The 10259-nt window shown below is 42.7% G+C and overlaps 1 protein-coding gene across 4 annotated transcripts in view; it reads right to left on the bottom strand.

Moving 5' to 3' along the window:
* Positions 1–9320, bottom strand: part of PDCD4 (programmed cell death 4) — a 40186-nt gene extending 30866 nt beyond the window's left edge. For 2 of the 4 annotated variants that reach the window (XM_060241668.1, XM_060241664.1), the window contains exon 1: positions 2408–2570. The gene's annotated coding sequence lies outside the window, so the exon portion shown is untranslated. Of the gene's footprint in view, positions 1–2407; positions 2571–8623 lie in introns of those variants that run through there. The other 2 variants (XM_060241665.1, XM_060241667.1) reach the window with 2 other exon arrangements.
* Positions 9321–10259: the final 939 nt, after the last annotated feature.

A 10259-nucleotide genomic window follows, 5' to 3' on the forward strand; every position in this document is an offset into this window, starting at 1 on the left:
TAACACTGATTTCTCCTTACAAGGTTCTTTATTGTCAAAACATCAGCTAAAAGACCACCATTCTGTTACAGGGGTGTCAAACTCATTTGTTATGAGGGCAGGATGTGATATAAATGAGACCTTGTCGGGCTGGGCCATGTGTGTACCTATTTAAGACTAGGTAGCAGAGAGATAAACTTTTTAAAGGACACAAACAAACACAACTAAAGTTTGTTTGTTTTTTTAAAAAAAAACTTAAATGCTTAAAACATTAGCACTTGTTGGTCTTAAAGGTGCTTTGTTTGTATTTCTCCCATAGGATCCAGGGAACTGGGCAAAGTAAGCCTTCCCAGGGGACCAGGAGGGGGAGGAGCCTCAACCAATGGAGAAAATCAAGGTTTTGCTCTGTAGCTTCTGTGCGATTGAACAAGCCTTGCAAAGCAAGTTGAGATACAGAAGGAAGCAAGAGAGAGGGAGAAGTAAGCAGACAAGAGCCAATTGCTTGGGTGAAAGCATATATAATGCAGAACTAAACATATTCAGTAATACCTTAGCTCTATCACCTCTGCTAGATATTTAGCTACCACTCCTCTAATGGATCAAACCAGCAAACCCACAGGATGCACCCAGACAGGGCTACCAAGTATTAGTATTTATGAAATCATCCTGTAGCCAGTTCTTAAATTCAAACACCTAAACCTGGGCTAAAGGACTTTCATACAGGTCTCCTATACACAATGCTGACAAGAGGGCATGGTAGAGCTATATTAGGAAATGCTTCTGTTCCCACTGAATATGTCATCTGTGGGATCTTAACAATACTTCAAAATTCTTCAGCATTATACTACAAAAGGCAGCTGTCCTAAATTTGGGGCAATACCCTATCTGTTGAATTATTCCAGTTCATCTACACTGATTGTTTCCAGCCTGCTGCTGAGAGAATCGAGTGTGGTACAGTTCCATCACATAATTCTAAAATACTATTTTTAGTAGCAAAAAGAAAAGTAGTTTTGCAATAGTTTAGATAAACAAAGCACTTCCTGAAGAATAGTTACGGATCTTCTGGAGCTGTAGGAGAACAGTATTATACTGTACTTATCTCAGCTTGAACTAGCAGCAGATTGAGAAAGAAATCATGTAGACCAAGTGGGGTAATCCAAAGGAGAGAACACTGCAAAAATTTCTAGGCAACTAAGTAACTACCTGTATAATGATGAAGTGTGCTTGCACATGAAAGCTTATAACTATTAATAAAATTCTGTTAGTTTTAAAGGTGCCCCTGGACTCAAACTTTGTTCTGCTGCTTCAGACCAACATGGCTACCCTACCTGAATCTGCCTGTTTAATGCTAAACAGAAGAGCCAAGCACTGGGGAAAGGACTACCCAGATACAAGATGAAAAGATAACAAATCAAGTAAGGCAGCTGTTTTTCAAACTTCTGCAAACACTTTTCACATTAACTTGCCTACCTCAAACTCTTGCATTTCACAGAAGATTCTAGGCATGTTATACAACACTGGTTCAGTTAACACATGACAGGAACATAGTTTTGTTGGGTCCTGCCCTGGTTCCACATGAACTGGGAGCCAAAAACAGCCTTAAAACTTCTTATTCAGTTGTATTTTTAAAGCAGTAGCAACAATGAAGCTAGCTCTCAGGGAAATTTAATCACTATTACTGATCTTTATTTAGAAAATGCACACACACTTTTTTCTATTTTGAAAATAAGCCTAGGCAGGTTTTCACTGGCCCACGAAGCTTCCAAGATCAGGTTTCTCCAAGTTAAGAGCCTGACAAGCAGTGAGCTAGCAGGTAGGTGTGCTCTTAGATGCCTATTGTCGTTCTGGTGGTAATTGATAAAGAGTAACCAGGTAGGGCATGTATCTCTTTTTTTTACCAGTTTGGGTATTCACACAACCAGGGTGGTTAACTAATGGGTGTCTCCACCCTCTTTATGGGGCGAAAGTGACACGCGGTGCTGATCCAACCTTAGACTTGAGGAAGTTCCTGCAGCCTAAGGAGTAGCAACTTAAGTGGCTCTTTCACCCCAAGGAGGCTTGCTTGGTCAAGCGGTAAGAGCTATACCATTGATTACATAAGGACGATCAGTAGCTAGGGCAAAAGACCCGGTGTACTTAAAGCAAGTAATGCAAAAGGGGGCAGGGCGTCAACAGAGCAACCGGAGTGCAAATCCATACGGATGGCGCCTCCCTCCTCTTCAGGAGAGGCAAGGCCACAAGCCCAGCAGGCACGCCTCCTTCTCTTCGTTCGGAGGCACGTTACGTGAGAGGGAGGCATAGAACTAACCCCCCAACAATCACTTCGTATAAGCTTCCTCCTCTAGCGAGCTCGGCGGCAGCTAGTGGGTGCGGAAGCCCCTAAGTAGCCTCTCTCGGCGGCGGAGGGAAGGGGGACGTGTCGTATTACCGTAGGCGACGGCCCCGGAGCTTCCCCTCAGCCGCCACCACGGCGGTTCGCTTTGCCCTGTTCGTTTGTTTTCCTCTGCCCAGCAACACGAACACGAGCTCCTGAGCCCGATTGGCCAGGCCAGCCCCTCTCGCAGAAGCCAATGAAAAAGGAGAAAGGACAGGTGATACGAGGAGGCGGCTCGGAGAAATATTCAAAACAAAGAGGGAGGCGGAAAACCTCTCTCTCTCTGAGGAGGGACGGAAAGGGGGAGGAGGAAGAGCTGGGCGAAACTATTTTGGTCACGGATGGCAAAAGAACGTAAGAATTATGTGTATAGGAGAGACGGAGGCATGCTTCAACTATCGGGAGCATGTCACTGAAGAAAGCCATAACGAGCATCTTTATTAGGGTTACTTTTCTGTTTTAGGGTTACGTAATAGGATTCCCACTTTAGATCTTCTTTCGCCATCTAGTCGAAGCCGACTTACGGCGCCCCACCACCACCCCGTTGGGTTTTCAAGGCAAGAGACGTTTAGAGGTGGTTTGCCGTTGCCTGCCACTGCGTACGGTACATACCGTGACGTTCTTTGATGGTCTCCCACCCAAATATTAACCAGGGCCGAGCCTGCGTAGCTTCCGAAATCTGAGATGTGGCTTCTACTCGTCTATTAAACACACACCAGTCATCTACAAATGCCTCAAAACTAATACTTTGGGGATTTTAGTGCTTTAGGTCATACAGAGGCAGCCCGGTTCTGCACACTTTCAAAAGAAAGTACAACTAAATATAGATTCAGGTGCATAGCCCTGTTTTTCTGAAGTAACAACAAAGTTTGAGTCCAGTAGCACCTTTAAGACCAACAGGGCTTAATTCTGAGTATAGGTTTTAATGTGCATCTGAAAAAGTGTGAATGCACATGAAAGCTTATACCCAGAATTAAACTTTGTTGGCCTTAAAGGTGCCATTGGACTCAAACTTTGTTCTGGAAAATATATGCAGCACTGCACTCTGGCTGCCTCTTTAAATAGGTTTAATTGAAGATCTTCCACATCTACCTAATAAGGCTGGAATTGAAGAAAGTGAAGGTTTCCAGGTACTGCAACTGCTCTATTTCTCTATTATAATAGAATTGCCAACTCTAGGATGCAAAATTCCTGGAGATTTGGGGATGGAGCCTAGCTAAGGGGACATAACACCATGGACTCTACCCTCCAAAGCAGTCATTTTCTCCAGGGTAACTTATCTGTCATCTGGAGATCAGTGGTAATTCTGGGAGATCTCCAGGCCCCTCTTGGAGGTTGTGAGCCCTAAGCAGATTCCTACTCTGGAGGCTAAGCAGATCCCTACCATCCTTATTTTTGTCTTTCCACTCAAATACTGAATTAAGCATGAATCCACTTGATTTCAGTTGCATATTACCCACAAAAAAATCTTTGCACTGATTTTATATGGCATAGAGAGCATCACTGTGTGTTAAATGGACTGGAGGAGTTGGGCTTAAGCGTAAGATTTTAAAAAAAAACCCTATAAACCATTAAATTACAAGCATATGCTGCAAAACTCAATAGGGTAGTTCACCAGAAGCTGGCAGCAAGTTTCCTTAAATATTTTTTTTAAATCCACCCTCATGCATACATGCAACAGTTAGAACCAAAGTACTACAAAATATTATCAGTGACAGTTCATTGCATAAAGATCTGCACAAAAGATCATGATTCTAATAAACAGGCTCAAGTATGAGGAAAGCCCCCATTTTAGGAAAAACAGTGCAACTTGTCACACTTGTAGGAAAGCAGAAGTTGCTATAACCTGACAGCAGCAGGAGTGCCCGGCAGGGCAATGGCATCTGCAAAGTCCACAACATGAGGGGGGGGGGAGGTAAAGGCAGTCCCCTGTACAAGCACCACGCCACAGGGCTCCTAACATGAGGCAAACCGTCAATTTAAAAAATGAAGGATATTATGGGGCAAAGCTGCTGTTTAGTTTCACCATATCTGAACAGCCTCCACTATGTGAATATGCTTGCAATTAGCTCTTTTAAAGGACTTTTCAGGCCAGGCTAGCCCAATCTCATCAGATCTTGGAAGCCAAACATGGGTCTTCCTTAGTTAGTATTTGGATGGGAGACCATCAAGCAAGTCCAGGGTCATGACACAGACAAGCCTCTAAACATCTCTTGCCTATGGGTTTGCCATAAATTGTCTGTGACTTGACAGCACTTTCCATATGTTCTTTAGAATGAATCATTAAAAATGCTAGGTTAGAACTTGTTTTAATCCAGTACAGTTAGTCCAGTACATTATAGCAATCCAGGACATTTAGAATTCATGGTAGTGTTCCAAAATATTTGCTTGTTAAATACTTGCTAGGTAACATGCCATTTCAAAGCTATTTATAGCAGTTATCACTCAAAAGAAGTGTTCAGCATAATATGTTTTTGCATAACAGTTACTGGCAGCATCCACACTTCATTGGCTATTGTCCTAAATGGTTTTAAAGAAAAGTTTGAAGTGCTCTTCACTGCCAAATGATTCCAACATGTTTTATAAAAATGTAATACTGAAATCAAAGTACTGCTAAAAATTAAAAAGTTCAAGACCTTCTCAGCCGGAGAGAGAACTTTAAAAACAATTGCTTATTATACAAAAACAATTGCTTATTATTTGTCAAGTTGCAACCCTTTCTGACTTACTTAGTATAAGCCCAATTGCTTCTGAATGGACATACACAGGATGATGCAGCACAAGAAACTGAAATATAAGTGGAGATCTATGTGTCTTTGAATATCTAATTATTTATTTAGCACACAAATATGAAGGTGCTTCTGGCCAAAGAGCAGAATCCCCCCTCCATTAAACTGGAGGAGAAAATATTTTATTCTTAACACTGGGACAAGTAATGTAAGGAGGCTGACTAGATTTTATGTCAACAGCAACATATATATTCTATTGCACCATAAGGAGATTGTGTTACAAGTGGCTAGACTATAGGTGGGCACCAATACTCCTTCTAAGCTGTGGAGTCTTGTGAGCAAAAACTTTATTTTGTGAGCTGCTGGCATTAAAGTCAGGAGCGGCTGCATAGTTGTGAACGCTGCATAAAGTAGTTTGCTCTGGGGCCATCCTTCCTGAGCTAAGGCAAAAATGTGTGAGCCAGAGGCTAAAAACTTGTGAGCTAGCTCACCCTAACTCAATTTTGAGGGAGCACTGGTGGACACAAGCAAGCTCTATCAATTAACGGTTTAAATATCGGCTGTTCTGCATGGTATCCCTTATGCTCCCAAAGCAATGCTTAAAGATTTGGTGATTTTGTCCAAATATAAAGCCATAAGTTAGACAAACTCCTACACTATTGAAGTAAGATATCAGACACCCTCTTCTAATTAATAAGACAACAGATTCGAATCTGCACTCTACAAAACACAGAAACATACGAGGATACAAGTCTGATCCTGACTGAGTTTCATCTAGAGTGCTCCAGTGATTTCAATGGAATTTACTTCTAATGGTGTCTAGAACTGCAGCAAAAAGTGCAAATCACATAACTGTAAACAAGCCATGTAAGTTTACTGAACTAGTCAGTAGCTGAGGAGCCACTCTTAAGATAGCACAAGAATGCGTGCCCACAACTAAATATTAACTTCATTCCACCCACTGAAAAAGACCTCTTTCTGACCTTCCAATCAGCCTGCTTTGCTTGCTCTAAGTACACTGGAACCACCCTCTTTAATTACACAGTGCACACTCCTGTTGAATGCTAGACACCCATCCCTAATTAGAAGGCTGGATGCTAATTCATTACTACTGGCAGTCTCTTGCAAGGAAAGCTGATGTACTCCACTAATTTTCCCAGGATACAGTTCCCAGGGCTGTCTTGGGGTAAAGAGATAGCTATGGCATCCCATTCTGCACCTGCAATTCATCTCTAAAAGAGATGGTATACTGATTTGTCTACACATGCATCCCTTTCAGTAGAGTTCTATTTATATTCTGCAAGGGAAACTAATAGTTCAGCCTGTTATGAGTCTGGAATTATTTTTCCACAAGTAATGCACATCTGACCTATGTTGTCTTCACATCTGGACATCCGCATATGTACACTGACAAAAGGCAATGTTTCTACATCAACAGCTTAAACATACATACTGAGAAGCTGCACCTGAAGACATGAGTTCTAATCCATTAAAGTTTCTGCTGAATAAAACTATACATTTTAAAACTGGCTCAGGGCTCCTGTTGGTTTCTGCTACAACAGGCTAGATTTGCTGCCCCCCTGGAATCAGTAAAAACTTGTCCTTCCAAATCACTAATAGCTAGCTGGTATTAATCCAGTTCAATCCTGCCTGAGCCCCAGTGATTTATAATTTACATACAAGCACACAGTTTTTACCCTATAAACACCTCAGAATAGATGTTAGCTTTCACCTCGCAAGGAGACTTTTCCTTTAAAAACAGCACAACAAGCTGGAATTCAGTATGCTGATGCAATATTGAAAAAATATCTACTGCTGATTTTCCTCCTAAATATCCAGCTGCTCTAGGCGCAGGAGCCCTAATCAGGGAAAGAAAGATCAGTAACCTTATCCAGAATGAACACGAAGAAAGATTTTTTAACATCAGTTTTCCTGCATCTTTATAACATTTCCACATACAAATCTATCTCCAGAGTGTCTATCATAGGTAAAATACACCACAAATAAAATCCAAAGTATGAACTACTGCCATCCATATACATATACAGTCTTTCTTCCTGTCCTGCTGTCTCCTTTGGTTGGCATTCAGGCATGTCACAAACCACACCATCTCTTCTGCACGTTGGCCACCATATGCTAAACTTAATAAGGCTAGAAGATGATGATAAAGCAAACTTTCTCCTGCTTTCCTTTTTGCAGCTTCAAATCAACATGGTTTTAAAATTGTAGCCAAAGATTCTGTTTTAAAACTATTGTTTCTATTTTAATACACAACTGGAATTTCAGGAGGGGGGCTGCAAGCATGCTTTTTTGCTTTCATACCAGTGAAACTTCCCTTGTGAATAAATCAGGAAGCAGAAATAATCTTGCAATGACTAGGACCAGCATAATTTTACGTGCTTACATCAGCAGTGCCCTAAACACTTCACTGTCTCCAGTTCCCACAAGGTATTCTTTGAAGTGTTGCATAGAACTCTACAAAGCACTGTAAGTTGTAATTTTGAATCCCAGCAAGTAGAAGAGAAGAAAATTGGGTTGCTATTTTCTTGAAGAATCACAAAGCCATGTTGTTTGAAAAGGGCCAAAGTTCACACGGTCCATTTCAAGTTCTGGATCATCTAATTACAAAGTACCTTATGCAAAGAAAAGGGCTCCAATCCCGCCCCCCTTGACTCAAAGAAGCCATGCTACAAGTTGAGTCAGTCAGACTTTGGGAAAATATTCTTGACCAATTCGATAATGAACAAAAGAAACATCACCAAAAGTGCTTCCAAGATAAATTCCACAGGGCTATCTATGCAAGTGCACCATTCACTTCTTATCTGGGACTGCTAAATTGGGGGGAGGGGGTGGGGAATGACCTGTCCTTTTAATAGTCTTAATGAGGTGTTATTTACCAGGTGATGTTATATCCCCATGTCCTGAAAAGCTTGGTTGTCCACGAACACATAGCAAGTTTGAATTAAAAGGGCAGAGCATTTTTCTACAGGCCAGTGAACAACCCTACTATCTCTGGTTACAGCTGTAACTAGTCACTCTCATGAGGCCCATACTTGATGGTGGACCTCTCCTCTCCGCTTAAATAGGCCCTAACTGGAGCAAAGGAAAACAGGAATCACAAGAGATCATACTTAAGTTCATTCAAGTCTGTCTCAAACCCTGAGAAGCATAGGTGAAAAGATGTGTAACCACAGCAAATAAATGCCTCAAGCCCCACAAATGTTTCGCAAACCTAAAAACATTTAACTGCCCTCTTCAACCCACTTTATTCCTCCGTAATCAAACAATGTATCTAAGGCTACAATCCAGTGTACAATGACCTGGGGTGAAGGATAACGCCTACTTCATTCTGTAGGGCTGACTTCTGAGCAAACACGCACCAGCTCAAGCTGTAAGGCTGAAAATTGGAATGCACTTAGGCCCATTGACCACAGCGGCGGGATTTATTCCCACCCAAGCGTGCATAGGATCGGGCCTTCGAAAGGATGTACAGCCATTATCCGCCAGGTGCAAAGCCTGAAGCAAGTCGAACTGAAATTACCTGAAACACTAAACAAGTCAGCAGTAAGCGTCTTTCCCCTTCAACAGAAGTTACTTCAGACCATTATAAAACATTCGACTTTAAACATTTAAAAAAGGAGTCCGAATGCCGCGAAATTCTTTGGAAACGAACAATGCTTGCATGAAACCCCATAAATCAGAAGGACTAGAATCTAGAAACGAGTGCGTTTATTTCGCTCGATTTTCTTCAGCAACAACGACAGTGTTGCTGAACAGAACGGCTACCAACCTGAACTGCCAGCCACTTAAAATATTAGGAAGCCAAACTTTTCCACCTCCTACTCAGAGGTTGTGGGAACAAAACTGGCACGCAGCAGCACTCATCCTTCTCGCTCTCTTGCTCGGAGTTGTTTGCAAACAGTCCCCTACTTGTCCCACATGCTTAGGCCACTGGCATCGCCCCGCCCTTACAGCGGAAGAAGCAAAGCGATTGGAGGAGATCGCTCACAAACTTCGCAGCAGCCTTCCCCCAATGTCGGGAGGGGCTGTGCATGCCAGCCATTTTCCTTGACTTCTTGCGTCGTTTTCTGTAGAATTGTTCCTTCCTATGCTCGCGTGAAGGACATTTTCGAATCAGTCAATAAGGCACTTTCAAGAGTCCGTTTTGACTGATCTGCTCTTGTTGCAGCACCTTTATGAAATGCAGAATTCCCAGAGAGGGTCGCAGCTTTCCCCCTCCCCTTCCCCCCCTCGTATTTGTCCCAAATTATATTGCAAAAACAAACACCCCCACGCTGACTTTTTAAAGGACGAGTCTGGAGAATTCCTTGCCCTTCCACTCCAAACGCTTTTATACCCCACCTGCGGGATTTACTAGTCAGACAGGAGGACGTCAAGGCTGCAGCTATATCTCGGTTCTGTAAACACGTTTCCAGACTAACCGTTCCCATATTTACTCAGCATCAAGTACCCCTGATTTTAACATTATTACTGGAAAGAGCGAGACACCGGTCGCACCTTAAAGCTAACAAAAATTGTGGCAGTATTGAGATCCGAGGTATCTCTTAAGGCGGGAGCCGTGACTCACGAATGCTCACAGTCTGCCACAAATTTTGTGAGGTTTGACGGCGCTATTGAACTTCTGCTCTTTTGTATTGCTACAGACAAACAGGACTACCCATTTTGATTTATTACTGGAGCCCTTCGATCCCGAGTGAAACGTGGAGGGAAAAGAAAGAACTGCTGTGTTAGGGTGGAGGAGGCAGTACCGGAAGCGAGAGCGCGGGGATGAGTGAGTGGTCTGGTGAGAGAAGAATAAGACCGAGGAAGGAAGTATGGTCACGGTGCCACTTCGGCAAATTTTCGCTACTCCAAATCTTAATCCAAATGTGGATTATTTGTTGGGTGCAGAATTGCGATGGGTTACTTTGCGCCTCGTGGCGAGGCTAAATCTGACCAATACTCTGGCGGGGATATAGGAAGGGGGAAAGACCGTTGTTTAGGAGCATGTGCAGAGCGCCTGTTCTTCAGTTACTCCAGCTTTTATTATGTCTTCAGATGTCTCCGCTGGGCTTCCAGAGCAAGGTTCAACCCCAGTGCCACTGTTTTTTAAAAGCCGCGCACCGGCTTGGTCGTTGTTAAATCAGTTCTGTGTTTTAATCTGTGTTTTCGAGCTG

The sequence above is a fragment of the Heteronotia binoei genome, chromosome 6 (genome assembly GCF_032191835.1).
Source record: "Heteronotia binoei isolate CCM8104 ecotype False Entrance Well chromosome 6, APGP_CSIRO_Hbin_v1, whole genome shotgun sequence".
Taxonomy (NCBI): Eukaryota; Metazoa; Chordata; class Lepidosauria; order Squamata; family Gekkonidae; genus Heteronotia; species Heteronotia binoei.